Here is a 24,885-nt window from a genome sequence, read left to right as displayed (position 1 = left end):
TTGATGTAGATTGGTCAGACTTTGCTTTTGTCTTTTCGTTTTGAGGTAGTTCACTTTTCACTTTCGTATTAGTATCCTCAGCTTTTAGGGTATCCGTTTGGTGTTGTTTATTTTCTGAGTCATCCTGTTTTTTATGATCTACTGGATCTTTGATGATTTTATTTATTAAGTCTGGGAATTTCTTATTAAACAAAGGATAGAGGGGTTTTGTTACCTCTATAACTTTATCTACTTGTTTCAAAATATAATTAATTGGCCATTTTGATTCACTAGGCTGTTTCCTGCTTTTGTTAATTTGATCTCAGAAGAAGATACAGTTTTTGTAGCGTTTATAACTTTATTACTTGCTTTCCGTTGTTTTTTCCTCTGTCTTTTTGAAAATTGGTAATCATGTGCTGTTTCTGATGGTATTATTTGTGAAGCAAGTGAGATTCTCCCTGTTTGGGCTTCATTTTTCTCTTCTGTTAAATACTTACTACTTTCCTCGTTTACGATTTTGTTAATCGTAACTTTTTCAGTTATGCTCTCATTTTTGTTCCCGGGGGTGAATAAATTTCCTCTTAGGTCTTCAATTATTGTATTTAATACTTCCGGAATTGTGGCCAGTTTGTTCATTAGGGGAGCACAACTACAATCTATGTATGAAGATATTGGTTGTGACTGGGCTCGTATTACAAGAATATTTAGCGTGGCTATCTTATGATCAATTCCCGCTACTGAAGATGCCATGGCGCTAAGAAGGTCTACCTGCACCTCTATTTTGTTTGACTGATAAGTTAGAGTTTTAGTATTAATTGAGAAGTTCTAAAGAACAGGTCCCAGATTGATCCCGAGTCCCAATTGCCCGAACAGTCTGCTCCCTGAATTTGGCTATTTACAGAAGAGTGTTGTTTATTAGGTTCATGTACGGTGCTTCATTGTTCTTCATCGTTATTTCCTAATTCAATAAATTCTAGCCTGTTATTATGTTCATCCTTTTGATAAGGTGGACTCCATCGCTGAAAATTATCCAATTTCATAATGTAATCGTTCTTATTATTTTGAGATCCGTTGGTCTGCTTGAGATTCTCTTGACCCGAGTTTTGTTCTACATCCTTTGAAATTGAAATGGTGTCAGTATGAAGGAGATTAGATACATTAATTTTGTCCTTTGTTACTTTTGGCCTATCTTCCTCTTTTTTTAAATTGTCTTGTTGACACTGATTTGTTTGCACCAGACTCGTTGGGTCACCTGTTACGGTAGCTTTTTTTACATTTACATGCACTTCAATTGGTAGTGGCACCCCTGTTACTAAGAGATGTTGGAGATCTCGAGACTGTGTTCTCATGTCGCTTGGGTCATCTTGTTGCAAGTGAGCTGTTAGAGGAATTTTTAACATCTCTAGGTCAGTTATTTGACTCCATTGGTTGTCAGGATCTTCATTTGTTTTTGTAGTTAGCTCCCTTTCGTACTGGTCAAACTCCTTTACATCATGCTTTTGGGATATTGCACTTGATTCACTCACCGGCTTAATTGGAGTTTGTAGACCACTTGAATCAGTTTGTAACGTTAGCATTGCTCCCGTTGGGTCCTTCATAAATTCAAACTTTGTCAGGAACTTTGATTGTTTCCCAAAAATATGTATCATAGCTGATTTTGAAGACTGGTTTTCCCCTGCTTGTTTTATTTTCATTGTATTTAAAATTGCTGTAGATTGAAGTTTTTTTGTCCTCTTAACGGGGAGAAATGGTGGTCGCTCCTTTCCCGACCTCATGCTTCCCACTTAGTTATACGGGTGTGAGATCTACTTTATACGAGCCGAGCAACAACAGCCCCGCTTCACTCTGTGTACAGAACCGAGCCAGGTGTTGTTTCCACCCGTGGAACACAGGCAGCCTTCACTGCAACTAGTCACAGTGCACTACTGCCTCAGCTCTTCCCAACAGCCTCCCAGCACACAGCACACAACACACTGCTTCTCACCTTTATCTGAGTTTACAGCAGTCTGGCTGCAGGTTGCAGACTATCTGATAAATTTCGGGGATGTCGGATCACGAGGTTTTGCAGGAGTGTGGGGTTGCTTCAGCCACAACACCTCCTGTTTCAGTCCCAAAAGCAGCTCAATTCTAATTCTAATTTCAGAGCTTGCGGGATCACACGCTTCTCTATGCCTCACCACTTGCAGTTGCAGTTGTAGTTACAGCCGTTCCCCATTCTCTGTAGGGGTCACAGGGGCCACAAGGGCCTCGGGAACCATAGGGTGCCTCAGAGGCTCTCAGACTGCTGGCTCCGGTCCCCCCTGCACGATATAGGACGATGTAGCAGCTGTTGTACCATACGTTGTTCCGCCCCACATCCACGTCCACATCCATGCTTCATGCAGCGTTTTCAAATAGCTCCGGTACTCCGGGTCTCAATACTCTGCTCAGGCGGGGTGAAAGGCGCTACTCGCGGTCCTCCTCTCTGCAGTACAAGGCAGAGACAGACCAAATGTCACTGTCCCAACTGTGGGTTTACCGCGGCCACCGCCAAACCGAGCCGCTAGCTCCAGCCAGCAACCGCCAGCCACCAGGCTGAACCGAGCCAACAGGGGAAGCCCGCACCTCACTCTCCGCTCACCACCGATCGCCGATGTCAGCGGCGGTGGAAGCTGAGGAGAGGAACGGCGGGCGAGGAACGGCGAGCTCCTTCTCTGCTCCTCACGCTCAACCACAATGGCCGCGTCCTCTACGGGCCCACGAAAACCCGGACTGCACTTGCAAACCGCACACACTCCAAACAAGTCTCAATGATTCCACATCCAAGCAAGAGTTACGAAGGAATGAGAACCGAAAATGACAGAAGTGCAGTTTGAAGCGCTACTACCTTGGAGTTTTACTGGAAAGGCTTTTTGACTGGGCTAATGCAACCTCAGTCATCCCGATTATTCAGAAGAGGTTTACAAAAAAAGACAAGGACTTTCACAAACATCATGGCACTGACCCTTCTGCTTGATGCCTCAAAAACAGCTAAACAAGCAGTCTACCTCTGCTGCATAGACCACAAAGTAATGTAAAATCTGCATTGGAGCTAGCTAAAGAACTGGGACGTACTGACAATGCGTCGAAGAGCGTCTCAAAACATATATATGGATATCTGGGTCTGAGTAAAGCCAGGTAGCGGGGCCAACCTCTCTACTGTTGCGTTTTAGCCCAGACTCTTTTTAACGTATTCCTGGCTGACCTCTCTCCAATCCTGCCTTCAGCTAACCCCCACGCCTCGAAGCTTGGTAATATAGTTCTCTCAAATCTGCTTTACACTGACAACTTGGTGATGATCAGCCAGGCCAAGGTTGGGACTACTCACTAAGAAACGGCCTGACAATCTGGATCAAAGGGAACAGAGGGTTAAACTAGGCGAATTCCTATCTCCATCCCTGCCTGTCCAATGTGGGGTCCCACAGGGTTCGGCTCTTAGTCCGACCCTTTTTAATATCTATGTGACCCCACTTGCCAAGCTAATAAGATCTTATGGGATGGAGGTGGTCTCCTACGCGGACTATACCCAGATCATGGTGTCCCTCTCACACCCTGGCAATTCCTCTGCTTTCAGCTTCAGAAACTGCATGGAGGCAGTTTCTAAATGGATGATTCTTAATTCATTGAAGCTGAATGGTGAAAAAACGGAGGTTCTGGTCTTTGGTGGTAAGAGTGACTTATGGTCTGTTGAGTGGTGGCCCCCCTCCTTGGGATTGTGTCCGACACCCACTGACTCAGCTCGCAATTTGGGAGTTCTGATTGATCCCTCTCTTCCCATGAACCAACAGATAAATAGAACGGTTTCTACTTGTTGGGGCATTATCAAAATCTTAGGAATAATAAAACACTATCTTGCTCCCCCTGCGCATAAATAAATCGTGGTTGCCCTTGTGATCTCACGACTCGACTATTGTAATGCCCTTTACTCTGGTTTAGACAAGGGTTTGGTGCAACGGTTACAAATTGTTCAGAACGCGGCTGCCAAATTTGTGACTGACGCCCCGAGGCTTTCCTCGGCTACTGGTGTTAGGAAGAGCCTGCATTGGCTCCCTATTTCTGCCAGGATCACTTTTAAGATCCTCAGCCTTACGTATGGGGCGATATCAGGCCAGGGAGCCGGAGGGGTCAAGGACCTCTTAGTACCGTATGTCCCCTCTAGAAATCTCCGTTCTTTAGGAAAGAACTTGCTATCTGTGCCTCGTTTTAGGAGAGCCAGGTGGGGAGGAAGGTCCTTCTCTTATTTAGCTCGCTTTGGAATGCTCTCCCCATGGAAATTAGACTTCAACCTTCTGTCCCCCTGTTCAGGAAAGCATTAAAGACTTGGCTTTTTGTTAAGGCATATCCGTGAGCTGGGTTCTGTGTTTCTGATCATATTGTTAGGCGCCTTGATGCCTCTGGGCTTAGTTTGCGCGATATAAATCGTTGTTCATTCATTCATTCATTCACCAGGAAAACCAAAATTATGAACTTTTCCGGGAGAACATGTGGCAAAATCAGCTGGCTCCTTGATTCCATCAAGGTCAAAGAAGTCACCTACTATAAATATCTAACATGAAAAGGGCTCGCTTTGGCAGCTGGTTTCAGGGCACTTTTCAGGAACTTGACTGGGCTAGCATACAGCTCTATTTTAGAAACTGCAAGGACGAAGATAGTTTCAACTCTGGCATACGGAAGCGAATACCTTTTATGCAAGGCCTCAACTACTCTGGACAACATGCTAATCGGAATCTATAGGGAAACCTTCCATCTCCCAAGATATATCTCGGCCACCTACATCAGGCTAAAATTCGGTCTAGCCAAAAAATCAATAGCTAGAAGCGCAGTATTCATCATCATGTGCTACAAGCTCCAGTCCGCTGAAAAGAACACCATAAAATATAATATCTGGCTGCAAATCAATAAACCCCATTCAGCAGCCAGAAAATATCTTAAGCACGCTATTGATCTCCTTGTACTAGCTCAACTATGGTCCACAAATCCCACTCTTGAGTTGTTTCGAAGGACAACCAACAAAATGTCAAAACTAATTTTATCCCAGGAGGACAGGGTTTCCCTTGTGAATGGTGCCCATGCATGGATGGTAATAAACAGCTACACACTCCTAAAACCACAACTATACCTAAACGAGGCCTTCAGTAGCCGGACCAAGGGAACCTTCATAAAATATTGCCTTGGTGTTCTCCCGACAATCTTGCATGCAGCACCATGGCTAAGGGCACAAGGAGATGCTCCCTGTAGGCTGTGCGGCCAACCTAAGGAAGACGCAGGTTACACCTTTTGCCTTTGCAGTTCCACCTTAAATCTGCACCACTGCTAGCTTAGGGACGTTTGGAATGAGGTTGGGTCACGCTCCTGTAGACAAGCCATGATTGCATGTTTAAACTCCGGGGACACATGCTTATTTGCACAAAACAGGAATAGATCTTTAGTTGGAACATTGAATACCGAACACTGAGACCTCGTGTATGCCAATACGCTAAGGTTGTTCTTAGATTTTGAAATGTATTTTATTTATGTACTGCACTTAATTTATATTGTAAAGATTTGAATTAATCTAACAATATTTTTTTTTACTTACTTACTTACTCCTCAACAGGCCAATTAATCTGGGGAGAGGATGTAGCCTTATGGCTAGAGCGGTCGACCTCGAAGCTGGGGAACCGGGTTCAAGTCTCAGCAACAACACTCAACAGCCTGTGATTCTGGGAAAATCACTTAATCTCCCTCTGCTCAACAAAAATGAATGTGCCCATCTGTAACAAAACTGGTGCTCATATAAAGCGCTCCGATACCCGATGTCTCGGATCTAGTTCAAGCTACATAAAGCTCAAAAAAATACATCACATGAATTATAATAGTTTTCTAATCTATATTTTAGTCAATAATGAGAGTTTGGTATGAGTGTAGAGGGTTTTATTATTCAAATCTTTTAGTAATTCATCTTTAATAAGGTCACAAGTTTCAAAGTTCAAAGCTTATTGACAATTGAAAATACATTTTCATCGCTAAATAAGATAAAAACAAGATCACAAGGTAATTATATCAATCTCAGTTGTTAGAATCTTATTAGAAATCAATCATCAATAAACAATGAGTACATTGTAATAAAAATGCATTATGCGCTTTCCATAATGGAAAGAATCCCAAGTCTAAGGAATGGGGGAGAGAAAGGGTGTCAGTCAGAACCCATAAATAGTTCTAATATTGAGAGAAATCATAAAGCATAAAGCTTCAGCATTGAAGTCAGCTCAAATAACCAATAATCAATCAAAGCAGAACTTATAGAGATGTTAGAAAAACTCAGTATAGTCTCAGAGCAGCTTGGAATGGGGATAGATGTGGGAAATAGAAAAGCAAGGCTCTTGGTCTGCTCTAGGAAAACGCACTATTATAGCCATCACAGTCTGAAGCTTTTGCAGCAGGCTGCTTCTTCCGTCTCCAGTCAGCCAATCAGCTTTTGATGCACTCATGATACCAGGATCACTCCTTGTCTTCTCACCTAGAATACAATTGTCTTTAGACAGCAATTTAAAATTGGGCAACTTTGTTTTATTATTTCTAAACGTTTCTGTGAATCATTCTCCCATTAAAGACTACTTTCCTACGTATGAAATCCCATTTCTAACCTTCCAAATAGCACATTTATTCATTAGCTGACAATGGTCTATGTAGAAGTTGAAACCTCTATATATGGAAAAGAAAACATTTTACACAACATCCATTAATTAAAAGAAAATACAAATCAGTTAAAAAGGTCAAGATCAAGCTTAAATGCTAAATCTATATATGTGAACTTTTTCACCACCTCAATAAACATCAAATTTCTATTCATTTGTTAACATTGATCTTTGTGTAAGTAGAAACATTTGCAGAGTCATATGAAACCATTTTTGCGGAACTATTATTCATTATGAAAAACATGTTCATGAGAAGGTCAGAAAAATAAACATTTCAAGTTATGTCAGCATTCTTTAGTCATGTCAGTTTTGGGTCGAACAATGTTATTTCAGCTATTCAAGCCTTGAGATTAAATATGGTTGCCTACTGCAATTTGTGCATTTAAACACATGTATTTTTCATTAAAGCCTGCATATTAATTCTGCCTTTTATTATAAACTGTATTAGTTTCTTGGAGTTATTAATATACTCCCTCGCCTATTAACACATTTGCTGGCACATGCATCAAGGAAGGCTTTTGCGATTCCTTAATTACGATTATTAAGGAATTGCAATTAAGGAATCGCAAAAGCCTATGCATGTAGGAATCACTATAAAAATAGCGATTCCTAAACATTCCTTAATTGCGACTTGCAAATTGCGAGTAGCAATTAAGGAATGGCCTTCCATTCATTCCTATGGGTTTACAGGCCCATAGGAATGAATGGGAATTGCATGCGCAATTTGCGAGTACCCATTAGTTACTCGCAAATTGTGCATGCAATTTCAAGGGTGCAAGGGTGTCAAAAGGACACCCTGTTGCATGCCTGAAATTGAAATGTGCACCCATGTTGCGCACACACATGCTCCAAGGGCAATTTCCGATTTTTACACTTGGGATGATGCATTCCAAATCCAAAAATACCAGTCCCAAAGGGGCAGATTTGCGACCTGTTTTTAGTTTGATGCCTGGAGCCCAAGTTGTATTAAAGGCCAGTGGTACTTAAGCTGCTGTATATAAGACAGGGTTTATTCACAAATCTGCTCAGATAACACCTCATCCAGGTAATACCCCAATAGTTTCCTTGGACCTTTCATGGGATCAGTTCAAGCTAGAACACGCTATATGATGACACGTCATATGAAAAGTTAAGGAATAGATAAACACGAGAAGCATGTAAATGAAAAAATAAAACATATTTGCACCAAGTATAACACTTCTTTTGTTGAAGAAACAACCATTAAATAGACAATACATAGTTTATACAGGTTTTTAAGGTGGTGTTCTCACTTTTACGTAGTGCTTCGCTCTCAAAGCCACAGTGTCTTCTGTGTAATATTATAACATCTTTTGTAATTCTCTTCCTTCTGCAATTTCAATGTCACCCAATTGTATATTGTAGGAGAGTAGGATCTGCTTCACATGGGTATCCCCACTTTTTGCTGGTGTTTCACTGTTTTTCGACCTTAGTCTGGCTGTGGCCCTGCTAATCAGGACCACAGCCTAGCTGCTTCCTCTCTAAAATGGTATCCATGTACATTAGGTACATATCTAATTGGATTCTGGAGTGCCTTATAAGCCCCTAGTATATGGTATACTATGTACCAAGGGCGTAGGTACCTCAGAGGCCTACCAGAGGCTGAAGCATATATTATGCCACCCCTGGAAAGCAATCCAAAATGGCACCACTGGTCTGCTACTGCAGCCTGGGTAAGGGTGTGCTTGCACCCCTTACTGTGGTATAGGCTACCTATATCACTACCATTGCACACACATATAAAACCTATAAGTCACTCCTATGGCAGGCCTTAACAATCCTGAAGGCAGAGTGCTTGGTTTTTATGTGAGAGGGTGCCCCTGCATGAGCAGAGCCCCTCTGCAGCGTTCAGAGTACCTCCTTTGATTCTGTTTGTGGTGCAGCCTGACCATATACTCTTAAGTGCATTATAACCTCGCGGTAAATGCTAACTTTGGGATGGCTGCATGGAAACATGTCGTGTTTGGTGTCAAATGCTTTGGAATACTACCCACCCGCCAGTTCTGGCGGCGGGGGTAGCATTCCACCCTTCTAGAGGGAGAGACATGTTCACACTGGTCTAACCCGGTAGGACTTTCTACAGCCCTGGCATCACAAAATGGATGCCTCTGCCACAGACACGGTTCTGGCCTCCTGCTGCTGACCAAAACTCCGGCAGGGGAGACCTGGACAATAGGTTTCCTGTCCCAGGGAGGTGTAACCACCCACCCAGACAGGCAGATGTGTATTGGGGCTGGGCGGGAGCACTCTCTGGTGCTTTGAGACCTGCACTGGGGGCACACTTGGTGTCCCTGTGCATAGTCTAGTTCGAACCAGTTGCAGGGGCTACCTACCCCTGCTCTGGCGCAAAACTGGACAAAGGAAATGGGTGTAACCACCCCTCTTTCCAAACCCTTCCATAGGTGGGTCCCTAGAGTATGTCCAACCCCCAAACTTAGTATAAGTATGGGAACCCAGTCCTTGCGACTTTAGATTACCCTGGACGAAACTCTGCAACATATATCCTGGACCTTCGATGTTCTATCCTGACTAGAAGACTGAAGAAATCTCCCTTGGGGTCAAGGAGTGACTCCCCTGCTTGGCAGGCACCAAAGAAGCAACTGACTGGTCTGCATCCCTGAAGCTCCCGCAGAATGCCGAAGTCTTTGCATCACCTGAGGTGGATTTCCAGACTTCCCCAAGGCTACCCTGAGTCCACAGCAAAGCTGAGGCCTGTGGCTCTCGTGGGTGACGTGGAACCGTGACCCCTGGACACTGTGAACTTTGGCAGCAACACTATCTTCCTGGTCCTCCTTGAAGTTGTGCTTTGGGCTCCTAGTTGCCCCAGCCTTCAGCACCTCTTGCACCAAAGATTGCTGGCTTCCACTCTATTAGTGACCCGTGGGCCAGTTTCAAGTGCGACCGCTTGAGGCTCCTTCGCAATCACTAGCCCATTGGCTAGCAGGTCCCCACAAAGGCAACTCCTCTTCTAATTGGGCTGTCCTAGTTGCTCCAGATGTGTCCTGACTTACCTTTGCTGGGTGAGTCCCTCAGACCTTGCTGGTCTTCACCCCAGTCCTTTCTCTGAATTCCAGTGACTTGCCGTTGCCAAGGCTTGTTGGGTCCATTCTGGTCGCCGACACCGCAGCACTCGACAGACTTTATTGGACAGCTCGAACCCGGCTCATGGACTTCGTCAACGCCTTCTGGACCTCGTGGCTGAAGAGTCAAGACACCCATCAACTCACCTGAAGCACCCAACATCTGTGGGCATTGGTCCATCCTGCCCTCGGTCACTGGCTAGTGATCCAGACTCTGTCCCCTCTGCTTTCAGGTTCCTTCCATCCTAGATCCAGGCTTGGATCTCTTCGGACACTTCTCCTCTTCACGGCAGCAGCAGTTCTTTGCCAGCTTCCATTGTAATCGACGACGCGACCCAACACCAAAAAGAAACCTATGGACCGAGCTTCCCTGGGTGAGGTAACTTGAGTACTCCGGTGCTCCAGTGGGTGGTAGCCCTAGAACTTCTTAAGTCCAAATGGGTTTGGTCCTGATTCGATTCTAAGAGTCCCTAATCTTTACATTTCCAACCGCGACATTGCCCATAGAAGCTAACGGGAACCTGTGGTTGTGTTTACGCACTGCATACAGTCCACGTGGGTCCCCTGTGTACCTACCTTGGGTGGTTCCTTGGGGTCCCAGTGATTCTACAGGCTCTAGGCCTTGTGTCTATTTCAGTTGTGGTTCTTATACCACTTTTTTGGTATATGGTTTGCTACGTCCCTAGGGTCCAAACGCATATTTGTGCTATTACTGTTGATTGCTAACTTGTAAATTAAGTACTTCGAAGTCCAGCCTCATAAAGAGACTAGAGGGGTGTGTTTTAACCTAAATACATATATTTTGAATATATACCTGGTGTGGTTGTCCTTTCATTTGATTATTCAAGCGATTATAGACTGGTAAAACAAGCTGCTTTACATTCCTTCAAGACTAAGCCTGAAGGCTGCTCTCCAGGGCTACCACTAGGATAGCTTTCAATAAAGGTTGTCTTTAACCAATTCACCATAAGGGATTGTTTGGACTGATACAAGGTGCCCACTAGAACTAGTGGACAGCATATATCAGGCCACCTTTTCACATACATTTTGTTGGACATGACACATCTGACAAGTAATCGTGTTCATTTATTTTGTCTCCTTTTGTAAACTTTCACCCAAACACTTTGCAAATTCCAATGCCAATCCATTCTTGGTTGCTACATTGGAATGATCCACCTTCACAACTTTTACTACAATTACCATGATTAAGGTTGCTCATCAATTCCCCTACAATGAACTTATGAATGGTAGCCCTCTTGTGAGATTGATACTGCTACTTCCTCTCCACTTTCTAAGCTACCTTTACCTTACTGATAATGATGCCTATACACAAAGGATGTAGTAATACTATGCTCAGAGTTTTACATTTATATCATATCCAAGTATAGTTTTAAAAACTTTCTGGAATTAAAGATTTCTGATTGGAATCCACCTGGCAAAGTTGTCCATCTGGATCCATCCCGCTGCACCGGAATCCACCGTCGGACTTCACTCCACCCGCCCATGAGGCCTGTCCCTCCACCGCGAGGTTTAACTACTATTGAATCTCCTACCTTCAATTTGTAAGGTTTCGAACAATTGTCCCACTCCGGGATGCTTCGGATTCGCCTCGCCCGTCTGCTACATTGAGCCTCCGTGTCTTATACACGAACACCACGTTGTCCGAAGCAATTGTTCACAGGCATTTTAATTGTTAAAGTCCTGATGATGATCCGATATCTTTTTGATTAGGATCGAAACGCCGTCAACACAGTTGTCAGCCTTACACATAGTATTTTCCGTACCTAAGTTATTGTGAAGGTGACCTCATGTATATTAGTTGTTTCGCCATTTAAGCATTTACTGAATGAAACAACCACGAAACTGCCTGAGCCTTTTCTATACTCAACTGTTTGTATGATATGTAGGTCCTCAGATACAGGCTTGTATCCCACTGTCATTTGACTTGCAATGTATTCACCTTTATTTCAATATTGTATATATTAAAATGCGCCTTTGTCCGGCTGGATATCGGCATAAATATAGCACTGATTGAAGCTATATTCATTGCACTAATATTTTCCAATTTTTCAGGGACCCCTTTCTCTAATAACACATGTGGATTCCAATGTCAAAGGAGATTATTTCCATTTGGAATTCAATCACCTCTCTATGGTGTTCTCTATGGCAGAGAACTCCGCACAAGAGGGCTTTGAAATTCCCTTTGAAAATGCACAGTTACATTATCTTTTTTGCTTTTTCTGGGTAATATGTTTCCTGGGAGAAAACTCATCCTCTACATCTACATCTACACCAAATTTAGTGGTGATCCCTTTCCTTTTCTATCATGCAAAGGGACATAGACTAATAATTAATTGGAATAGGTCAATGATATTTCCCAGGATTCAAAGGGGAGTGTGAGGAATTTGTGAATGCCCATTGTGGTCATTCACAAATTTCCTGGGATGACCATTCCATGTAACGTCCTCAATCACAACCCATGGGTAAGATTCAGGGGAAAGAGATCTTCGCATAAGTAAATGGGTGTATGTCTGCTTGGAACCCCTTTGGGAATTTCTGGCAGGTGGAATTGAAGTAAATTAATCTGCCCCCTTAAATATTTGTCCAAATTTACATTTTTGAGTAAGCCTCAAGGTTTCTTTGTCTTGCGCCCTATTCCTTTTTAATCACCAATGGCAAACCTTAGCCAGAGGTATCCTATCTCTTGATACCACCCTTTCATTATTAATAGAATGGGGTGGTATTCGATAGAACTATAACTTTTCTTGTAAACTATCTTTCCAATGAATGCTATATTTCAAAACTCTATTAAATCACTCCAAATGCCCATTACCTTGGGAATTTCATAAATCAGATGTTGCTGCAATAATTCTTTTATTTGATTAGATGTCAGTTGAACACCCTTATCTATAATAAGTATTTCTTGAAAGCCCACTGAAAAGGTTACATAAAAAAATCAACTACCACTTTCTTGGCAACTTTACTCAAAATTTTTACTTATGGCCATATGAAGTGGCATGTTGTGGCACGTCACTTGTGTTAATGGTGGAGACTTAGGGCCTTATTGTAATAGCGGTTGGTCGGACGACCAATCACCACCGTAGTGGGAATGAGACTGGAGGACAAGGAGTCGGCGGTCCCACCTGCCTTATAACGATTAACCGTCATGTAGGCAGTCGTAAACTGCCATTCTCTACAGCGGCTTGTGATGTGGCCCAGGAAAAGGGCAGCAGCACAAGCTGCAGGGATAAAAGGCAGTTTGTGCATATCAATGCACTGTGTGCCGGGCACCATGTGGTACCTGGCACATGGTGCATGGATCTGTGGGGGGGCCTCACATGTGTCCCCCAGGTCATGTAGCAGTGGCCTACAAGCCACGGGCACCCTGCTTGGGGCTCCCAAAGTCAGTTCCCATCTGCCTTTTGATGGTGGTGGGACTGCTATGAAAAGGCATTCGTAAAGGGGTATTATGATCCTGACAGAGGGGCCTGAGCAGGCGCCGCCTCCATTTAGGATCACAATTCCGACAGCCGCCCCGACGGTATCAGTAGATCCTGTCGGAGGCGGCGGTCTATCCACCGAGATTCAAGGGTCCAACCACCTGCATCTTAATTCGGAAGTCGGACTGAAGGGCTGGCTTTCGGTGGACTGGCCACTGAAGGCCTCACAGTGGTGGTCCCACTGGCATTGTAATGATGCCCTTAATTTTCAACATTCTGCCACTGATGGCACAAATATAACAATCTCTAACCTACCTGTCTTACTAAATAATAATTTATAAATGTAACCTCTTTATTGGAGATATTTCACAATGGCCACTTTGGATACAATTTAAAATTCAATTACACATGCCTTCTGGTGGAACACATTTCCCAGATCTAATAAATAAATTAGTGTTCAGCTCCTGAGAAAAAAAAAATGATTAAGAGCTTTTTTGGATGAGTTTTTTTTCTCTTTTTTCATTTTTCTTCATATTGATACATTTTTATGGTTAGACCTTATTCATCAATTATGTTGCCTATTGTTCTCACCCCAATCACCTTCTTTCCTCTGTGCTTCCTAGAACTCATTCCCTAGACTAGTCAATCCACCTTCTCGGTTGGTGGCTTCTGCCCTCCCCTCCCCATGCGGATGCATAATATGGCAACCTGAAAAGTGGTAGGCCTTGACTGTGGCACCCTCTAATTGCATAAATTCAGACAAGAGCTTATGCACTCTTTTTCTGAGAAATGAAATGTTGAACGTTTGCGTAGTCAGAAAAAAACCTGGAAGGAGTGCTGCCAAATGATTTTAAGAGGTTCAACGCCTGCAATAAGTACAGCAGGAATTGAGAGGGTCCACAGCTTGTGAATCAGACCTCACATTTCTGCTTGTCAGTTCGCTGTTTTCCATCCAGGTCTGTAAATATGGTAAAAGTGTGACCTTGCTTTGTCACAACCCATCATTTGTGCTTTGCTGTTATGGCTCCTGGTTTTATGGTATCTATTGTTTTGACATTTCCGTCAGTACTTATTCATATTTATTTTTTGGCTAACTTTTTGGCAACTATTTGCCTATATTCATTTTGTATTTTGAGAATAAGTAGAGTCGTAAAATGGTATATTTCCACATTTATTTAACTGATAAACAGGCTGTGATAATTTGACGCCTGTAGCAATATTGCAAATTAAGCAGCCAAATATAACAAAACACTACTCCCATAGATAATTATTAGCATTATATACAAATATAGGTTAACCCATGCCTGTATTTAAGGAAGTATCATCATATTTTTAATTCCTCATGTTGTCTAGCTGCTCAGCTGTTGGCCTGGAAATCATGAAGAACAGCATGGAGAGTCACACACAGAAAGCACAATTTTCTGTACAATTTTGCTTTTAAAAATAAGCACAAATTGGAAACACATTGTTTTCTGTCTGTATTTATATGTAAAAATCTGTAAAAACTGAATGCTGGGAGCCTTACTTAATATTATAGTTTTTAAATCGGGTAATAATTGGCCTGGGCCTTTCACATGCCTTCACAGGACTTTAACGAAAAATTAAGCAGCCATGCAGAAACCCACCGAAGGACAAGAATGTTTGGCAAAACACTACAAACTCCGTCATGCATTGCAACAAAGGTACTCACCTGAAACCCACTATAGGGCAATGATGTTTCAGCATGTGACTAAATAAGAGTTTGCAGTTTCTGTGCGTAGTTGCTGTTTTACCCATGAAGAAGGAGCTGTGGGCATCAGGTGTAATTGATCAGGAATGCATGCTGCCGGTTCCTCCTAACTAAAGAATTCAGTTGAATTGGGCTGCTGTGAGTGCTTCCTTGGGAGCAGAGTAAAATGGAGACATATATATAGAGATATTTGTATGTATATGTATGTGTATATTATCTACTGGCGGTCGCCAGTAGATAGTTATAGTTAGGACCGTGTTTCCATAGGAAATTTCAAAATTCTATTTTGAATAACTTTGGCGCCGGTTGACGAATCCTCGCGAAATTTTCAAAACTAATGGGGCGCTCCGCTCAGCTCCTACCCTGAAAGTCTCGGGGGATTCGTCAAGCGGGGGCTGAGAAAAAAGGGGGGTCCCAAAACGCGTTTTGCCCATGCATTTTCACATAAGACCTTTAGTCGAAGGTACAGCCCGAACGGCTGAACAGAATTACTTGAAATTTGGCAAAGAGGTAGTCCTCAGGTCAGGGATGTGCCTTCTGCATATATGGAGTCAATCTGTTCAGTAGTTCCTGAGAAAATTGCAGTTAAAGTACATAAATATCTTTAGGCGCGCACGGTGCGCGCACGGTGTGCGCACCCTAACGTGCGCGAGCGTAATTCTGATTGGTGGTTACATGTCAGTCAACGTTCGAATCGGTTGAAATCAGGAAGTGTCGGCCACCATTTTGTTTGTTTTGAGTGCGAGAGTGAAAAAGGAAGGTGGCGAACGTGAAAAGGGGGCAGGGTAGAGAGTTCCTGACCCCCTAGCCTTTGTCAGGGGGTCCCTGAAGGACCCCGAAGGCAGAAAAAAACATTTAATTTTTTTTTTTAAAAATCGCTGGGTGCGCGCACGGTGAAAAACCAGAATTCTTTTTTTTTTTAATACGTAGTTTATTGTAAAATAAATATATAAAAAATATAATAATAAATGCATAACTTAGCATTTAAAAAACCGTACAAATTTACTGAAAAAACCATAGGTTTCACACACGTTATAGTTAGGAATTAGCATTTAAAAAGCCTTGCAAATTCACTTAAAAAACCATAGGTTTCACACATGTTGTAGTTAGGTGGACATTTCACTCGTAAAAACACCAATGAAATTCCCCCGTTATTGTTAGTTCAGATAATTATAACTCGCGCGACCGCCAATCTATCAAAAGGATGATGTCATGAGTGATGTCATGAGTGATGCCACTGACCATGTCATGAGTGATGTAATATGTGACGTCATCAGCAGTGGATTGCGGTCGCGCGAGTTATAGTTATCTGAACTAACTATAACGGGGGAATTTCATTGGTTTTTTACGAGTGAAATGTCCACCTAACTATAACATGTGTGAAACCTATGGTTTTTAAAGTGAATATATATATATATATATGTATATATATATATATATATATATATATATATATATATATATATATATATATATATAACCTACTGGCGGTCGCCAGTAGGTAGTTATAGTTAGGACCACGTTTCCATAGGAAAACCTCAACATTCTATTTTGAATAACTTTGGCGCCGGTCGACGAATCCTCGCGAATTTCTCAAAATAGGTGGGGCCCTACGCTCCGCTCCTACCCTGAAAGTCTCGGGGGGATCCGTCAAGCGGGGGCTGAGATAAAAGGGGGGTCCCAAAACGCGTTTTTCCCATGCATTTTTCCATAGGACCTTTAGAACGAGCTACAGCCCGAACGGCTGAACAGAATTACTCAAAATTTGGCAGAGAGGTAGTCCCTAGGTCAAGGAAGTGCCTTTTGTAGGTTTGGTGTAAATCTGTTCAGTAGATTCTGAGAAAATAGCCTTTAAATCAATATATATATCTGAGCCCGCTTACGGTACGCTTACCGTACGCTTACGGTAAGCGTACGGTGGCGTGCGCGAGCGCGATTCTGATTGGCTCTTAGATCTTAGTAAACATTCGAATCGGCCGAAACCAGGAAGCGGCGGCCGCCATTTTGTGTATTTCACTCTGAAAAAAAAGAGTGAAAACAAGGAAAGGGGGCAATGAGGAGAGTTACAGACCCCCTAACATTTGTAAGGGGGTCAAAGAAGGACAGAAAAGTACAAAGAAAACATTTATTGATTTAAAAAAAAATCACGGGGTACGCGTACGGTAAGCTTACGGTAAGCGTACGGTAGGAAAAAAAAAAAAAAATAATGAAAATCAGATTTAAGTGTTTAGATATTAGGGGGCTCTAAAAAGAGCCGTTGTGTTTATGAAATGATTTTTTAGTGGTACCTACAAGTAAGTACCGATGCAGAGTCTAAGGTTCAAGAGGAAGACACTGTTCCCATCATCATTGAAGTGCACACCATCTCCTCTATAAATGTCTTGCATGTCATAACGCAAGTTGTTGTGGTAAATGGCACCCATACCATAGTCACGGAGGAAAGCAGAAACAGATTTGTTGACGTGCTTTCTTGCTTTGTCATCGCACCGCGTGCCTACCGTGCGTGCACGGCACTAACTGCGTAAAGTGGGCGCGCGGTGCGCGAAGCGCACCGCGTGCTCACTGTGCGCGCACGGTGCGCGAAGCGCACCGTGCGCGCACGGAACGAACTGCGTTAAGTGGGCGCGCACGCCACGAATGGCGTAAAGTAACTTAGCATTTAAAAAAACGTACAAATTCACTGAAAAAACCATAGGTTTCACACACGTTATAGTTAGGAATTAGCATTTAAAAAACCTTGCAAATTCACTGAAAAAACCATAGGTTTCACACATGTTATAGTTAGCGGAAATTTTACTGATAAAAAACCAATGAAATTCCCCCGTTATAGTTAGTGCAGGCAACTATAACTCACGCGACCGCAATCTTCTGCTGATGACATATGTGTCTTTATGAAAAAAAAATATTTGTAATATATGTATAGCTAAAAATGTATGGAAGAAGACATGGGCAAATAAGTGTCTAAATACAGTATTAGCATCAGCAGAGGATTGCGGTCGCGTGAGTTATAGTTGCCTGCACTAACTATAACGGGGGAATTTCATTGGTTTTTTATCAGTAAAATTTCCGCTAACTATAACATGTGTGAAACCTATGGTTTTTTCAGTGAATATATATATATATATATATAGATATATATATAGATATATATGTGTATATATATATATATAAAACAATATAACAGGAACTCCTCTCGTAATGCAATTGCTGCGGCGAAGAACAGGAGCCCGGACCACAATTTTGTGCAAGTTGATGTAGTTTATTGGCAGCTCAACTACAAACTGCAGCCATGATGTGTTTCGAGCCCGTGGGCCCTTGATCACATGACGCGTTTCACAGGTTATGGCTAGCATTTAAACCAGTTTTTCACCATTTTTCTTAAAGTGACAAGTGCTGATAAAGTTCATGGTAAATGGACATAGAAGAGTTATTGGTACACAAGTGACTGCTTACGATTAAGGCAGTGTTTTTCAAAGATGATGGTATAAAATATCGACTTGGCAACTCCAATTATTGTGATCAAAGTTCCAATACATTTTCATTGTGTTCGTACATTGCCAATTTCACTATTTTAAAAGCAGCCACTGTTGTTAAAATCTTACATCGAATGGTAAAAGCTTTGTCAAATGATGCTCTTTAAGTTAATCTTTAAAACAGACTTTTTCTGTAAACTTATAAATACATCATAGCAGCTATATTTGTGCAAAAAACATCCATGTTTAAATACCTAAAATCACCACTATGGGTTTATGTACTTTAAAGACTTATGCAGTCATTTTGTAGGAACAATAGTGGTTCCCTACTTTAAAAGCAATATCCAAATGTGTTGAATATCACTGTAAGATTTAAACATTTATTACCCGAAATTATATTGTTGTTTTGTCAATGCCCTTAATGCAATATTTGCCATACCAATGCCTTGTTTGAAAAAAAAGTGCATGTGCAAAAAAGATAAAATGAGAAAATTGCTGTGTGCTATTCACCTATGTGCAACTAAGCTAAAACCTATAACATTTACTGTGATGGTTATAAGAGGGGGCTCTGTGCGGTTTGTTTAATGCCGTTTTATGGCCTGTGTTGAATTTCCAACAGCTATTGTTATTTTCGGATTTCAGAGGCAAGTATACATATCATCCGTCTCGTTAAGACCCCCTCGATATTTGCTATCCAGTTCCAAGATGTATCTCGTCTCCAACTTTCTTAGGGCCTTTTCCCTATTGCCTCCACGTTTGTTCAATGGCACAGTGTCAATTAAAAAGTATGTAAGATCTTTAGGATCCCCATTGATGAAATCCTTAAAGTGACGTGCCACTGGGTAGGCTTGGTTGTTGTTCTTAATGGCCCTTATGTGCTGGAGTATCCTCTTGTGGCCCTGAAGCACAGTACTACCAACATATTTTAGGCCACACGGACACTCCAGCACATAGACTACGAATTATGATTTGCAGGTAAGGCTTCTGTGAATGGGTTTCTCGTCATCACTAAGGGGTGTTTTATATGAGGATTTGTTAACCCCATAGTGGCATGCCTTACAGACCCTGCACTTAAAAAAAGCCCTTTCGTTGGGATAACCAGGTGGATTTGGTATAGTTCCAAGGATCATTGTGGACTAACTCGTCCCTCATTGATGGTGCTTTGCTGTAGGTAGTTGCTGCCCTTGGGGGTAGCATGAGACCTATTGTCGGATCACTCAAAACAAGGGACCAATTTTTCTTGATGTTATTGATGTCCCTCGCCTGTTTGCTATAACCAATGATAAATCGGAAAGTTTCTGAATTATCCAAATTGTCTAGTTGTGTTGATGGTCTGCTAGGTCTTGTTTCATTTGGCCTAGGGTAAGATGTTAGTAAGGTTTCTCTTTTTATGGCATTGCTCTTATGTATAGCAGTTGAAATTATGCTTTTAGCATAGTCCCTTTCAAGAAACCTTTTCTGGCTGGCTAGTTGGGCGATCTGTAGGTCATCGTCATTACTGCAAATGCGTCTTAGCCAGAGCATCTCACCATACGGTATAATTTGTATTAGATGCTGTGGGTGAGAGCTCCTGGCATGTAGGACAGCATTCCCAGCTGTTTTCTTACGATGTAGTCTAGTGGCTATTTTGCCTTCCTTGATGTAGACCTGGACATCAAGAAAGTTAACCTCTTGGCTGCTTATATATTGATAACCTACTGTCGCCAGTAGATACTTATAGTTAGGACCTAGTTTAGATAGACAAATAACTTTTTGTTTTGCCAATAACTTTGGTGCCGTTCGACAGGCAAGAGGAGACATGAAAGAAGCGCCCTGTAACAACCTAGGATGAAAAAAGCCAGGTTTTCAGATGTTTTTTAAAAACCGGATAAGAGTCTGCATCGGAAATAAAAGTGGGTAGGGAATTCCATTGCTTGGCGGCCGCTACTGAAAAGGAGCAGTCCCCCCATCTGGTCCTACGAAATCTGGGTATCACAAGTTTTTTCTGTGAGGAGGATCTCAGGAGCCTCCCAGGAGTGTACCATTAAAAAAGAGACTTCAGATGTACAGATGTAGATTTTGGGGCCCTGGGGGTCCTTGTGGGACCCCCTAAGCAGGTCTAGGGGGTCAGGGTGTTTCTACCCTGCCCCCTTTTTGCGTTTTGCGCACTTGTATGACTGATTTCTTGTGCCTCGGTTCTACCGAGGCACAAGATGGCTGCCAACACTTCCTTGTTTGGAGTGTTGACAGCCAATTAGCATACAGCTTGTGATCGGGAGGGTGCGCGGATCCTCCGCGGACATAGATATATATGTGTTTTTACTTTTGATTCTCTCAGCAACTACTGAACGGATTTAAACCATTTAACAAAAACGTTTTTTTCTGAACCAAGAACTACCTCTTTGCCAAATTTGGTGTAATTCCGTTCAGCAGTTCGGGCTGTAGCCGTGTGTAAAGTTTCCTATGGAAAATTGCATGGGGAATTGCATGGGGAAACATGTTTTTGGACCCCCCTTTTTTCTCAGCCCCCGCTTGCCGAATCACCCCGATTCAGGATAGGAGCAGACCGGAGTGCCCCACGAGTTTTGAAAATTTCGCGAAGATTCATCAACCGGCGCCAAAGTTATTGGAAATAGAATGTTGCTATTGAAAATAGGTCCTAACTACATATATATATATATATATATATCCACAGAAACTCTATGGCAGAAGGCACGGGCTCGAGGTGTTCAAATTCAGCATTAATTTATTCAGCCAGGTTGCCCTCAGTCCCATAGGCAAAGAGATATGCGTTTCGGCTTTCAGGAAGCCTTCATCAATCTGGTTTGGTGCCAAAATACAAACAGATTAATTAGCCCTTCCCATTGAACAACTTAATAAAAATAGAAAGCATACGCTTGTGCATGCAGTCAACGTGCAACTCAGAATGCTCCATACCATATTGTACTACAGCTAAACAAGCAGCGTTATTGCAGGTAAGATGTAAAATTAATACAATACATTGCATAATACAATATTGAGTTTTAGCTGGAAATATCGTTATGGCAAATAGTATCAGTAATTAAATGCACATGTAAATTCTAAAAACATCCACCATGGTAAGAAATTGGCTTTTAAACTTTGCACCGCCAAACTCATCAACCTGTATTGCCAAATTTACAAAATTATGTAAAGCATACTTTAAACATAATGCTGCTAAATGTCACTGATTGTACTGAACTAATGATTGCCATTGTCCCGTTCCAGCTCTCCCGAGATAATAATCCAGCCTCCGAAGTGTGACCTCTAACCATAATTGCAAAAACTGTTGTGTTGCTGCTGTTCTCATAATAACACAGTTGTTGTATTCAAGCTTCCTGCGGCACTGGGAGCGGATGACTGAACTTCACCATGGGGCCCCAGTATATGCAGAGAGTGATATATCCACTCAATACCCAATTGCAAGCACGTGCTATGTAACTCCACGGAACTACCGTTCCCATAATGCCACAAAATAGCCAATAGAATAGCAGGCAATCTGCACTGTAAGTTCCTACTGCCAGGTCAATGTCACTGATTGTGCTCAAATAGTAGCTGCCACAGGATCAATGTCCGCATCACGAGTGGCCAGGGCAAAGGCAAATGTCAATATATCTAATGGTGACAGTCAGCATTTATTAAATGAAGTAAAGATATGGCACAAAAGGGGACCCATGGACAAAGTGATACTGCCAAAACAACCTCACCGCGTCAGCATCGGCGTCAGCAGTGCCCAGTTACCGGGTGGCGCCAGTATTCCAGGCAAGGCATTTCTTGCTTGAGAGAACATGGACCCCATGCTGGTAGTTGCAAGAACCGCCCCGGTTATATATATATATCTCAAAGGAAAGACCACATTACTGGAAAGCAAGTCACAAGGACACAGCAGGGAACATGTTGGGAGACTCTTTTATTCACTGGTACAGCTTGGCATAATGCATTTCAGCGTGTCAGCCTTCTTCAGACGCCGCTGTTACCACACCATCACCTCCTCCCTCCTTATATATATATAAAACTCTCACCCCCCGCAATGCTCTGCTGATGACGTCACATATTACATCACTCATAACATGGTCAGTGACATCACTGATGACCACTGATGACATCTCAAATGGCATCACTGATGGCATCATCCACTTAAGCTCTGATGGAACAATACCATTTAGTACATATCCACTCACTGCTTCATAGGTCTACACACACATCCACTTACTCACCCATACAGTCACTCATCAATACAGCCACTAATATATGCACTAATACACCCATACACTCACACATCACCACTCACCCATAGAGTTTCTCACACACCTAGACAGTCACCCAAAGAGCCAATCACAATGCCATTTACTCACCTTATACAGTTATACACACACCACCTCACTTATTCACACATACTTACTCTCTGATACAATCACTGACACATGCAAACACTCATCCATACATCCACTCTAACAATCACTCACTTTCACATACAGTCACTTATATACTCCAACACTCACATATACTGCCATTCACATATGCAGTTACTCACACATATACCACTGAGACATGCATTCACTCACCAACACAGCCATATGCACACTCACTCACCCATACAGCCCCTCGCAGACACACTCATGAACCCATACACCCAGTGAATCACCCACTCACACATCCATGCAAGTAGTCACACAACACACAGACACTCAGGCACCCATACAGGTACCCAGATAACCAATCAATAACCTATATAGACACTCATGTACCTATTTACCAACCCATGCAGCCACATACACACCAACTGACAGACTGATACAGACATTCACACAGATTAGTCACTCACCCAGATTAGTCACTCACCCATACATTCACCCAGACATGTATAATCACTCACTCATACAGTCAGTCACACACTGACTGAATCATCATATAGATATCACATTCTTAAACTTTTTAGAAACACTCACAGTCACTGGATGATGTCATACATGATATCATCAGTGATGTCATTTGAGATGTCATCAGTGATGTCATGAGTGATGTCACTGACCATGTCATGAATGATGTAATGTCTGAGGACATAAGCAGTGCATTGCGGGGGCGTAAGTTATAGTCAGCTCAAGTAACTATAACGGCTGAATTTCTCTGGTTTTGTATGAGTGAAATATGAGTCTAACTATAACGTCCCTGTAATCTTTGTTTTTTTCAGCGAATTTCTAGGTTTTTTTAACGTTAAGTAAGATGCCTATCACAATGGATGGTGGGGGTTGGAAGTAGGGCCTAGCCTGGCATTGTGCTGCCCCCACCCAAGCTGGCTGCTCCTGCCTCCCCTCCTCCTTGCCATCCATTGTCCAAGTCCATGCCCCTGCTCCCTCATTACAGCTCTTTGTGGCTGTTGTTCTGCCACTGGCCTTCCTGTCTTCTCTGAACAGTTAGCTTGCTGCCCCATCTACCTCCTCCCTATCCACTATTTTCTGAATCCATGCACTAGCCCCCTCTCTCCTGCCATGCATGGTCTGATGTGCTGCCACTGTCCTCCATTTAGCATGATGTCCCAGTCCACTCCTCCTGCCCTCCATTGCCCAATTCTATGCCCCATCATTGACCTCCTGCTTAGCCTCTGTGCTCAGCTTGCTGCCCCTACTCTCCTTCCCCCTGCCCTCCGATGTCTGTGTGCATGTCCCTGCTCCATCCTTTTTGCCCACCATGTTCCATGGACCTGGCCCTCCTATCAACTCTTAGTGTTCTTTTGAGCTGCCACTCCCCTCCCACCTGCCTAGCATTGTCAGATGACTGTAACCTCTCCCTGCCACCTCCACCCTGCCTGTACTGTTCTTTGCCTCTATCCCCTTTCTCCTGTCCTCCACGGTCCATTTTGCTGCCACACTCTTCTACCCTCCCTGGTCTGTTGTGCTGCAACTGCTCCTCCTGCCTGCCCACCGTGGTCTGTTGTGAGGTCCCTTTCCCTGAACTCTCTTGTCTGTGCCCAGCTCCTACCCCTCCCTTCTATCCTCCATGGTCTTTTGTGCATGCCTCTGGCCCCTCCTTCTTGCCCATCATGGCCATTGTGCTGCCACTAACCCTCCCGCTTGCCATGCATGGTCGTCTGTGTTGCCACAGCCCCTCCCACTCTAACTGTGTGGTCAGCTAGCTGCCCCTGACCCCCTCCCAACTTCCCTCCATGGTCTATGTGTATGCCATTATATTCTCACTGTTGCTCTCCATGGTGTGTCTTGCTTCTAGTGCCCATCCTGCCTGACCTCCATGGTCAGCTTGCTGCTCCTGCCCTGCCCCCTTGTTCCCTGCCCACTATTTTCCATGTGCAGACCCTATTCCCTCCCTCCTGGCTTGTCTGTTCCATTGTAATGACCCTGATTCCTCACTTCTGTCCTTTATGGTCCGTTATGCTGCAGATTTCTCTCCTTTCTGTCCTTTATGGTCAGCTAGCTGCCATTGCCTCTTTCCCCTCTGTTCTCTGTTGTCCATGTGCAT

Source organism: Triturus cristatus, chromosome 2_2 (genome assembly GCF_964204655.1).
Source record: "Triturus cristatus chromosome 2_2, aTriCri1.1, whole genome shotgun sequence".
In the NCBI taxonomy this organism is placed as follows: Eukaryota; Metazoa; Chordata; class Amphibia; order Caudata; family Salamandridae; genus Triturus; species Triturus cristatus.
The sequence above is the reverse complement of the archived record's forward strand: the minus strand, read 5'-3'. Positions refer to the sequence as shown.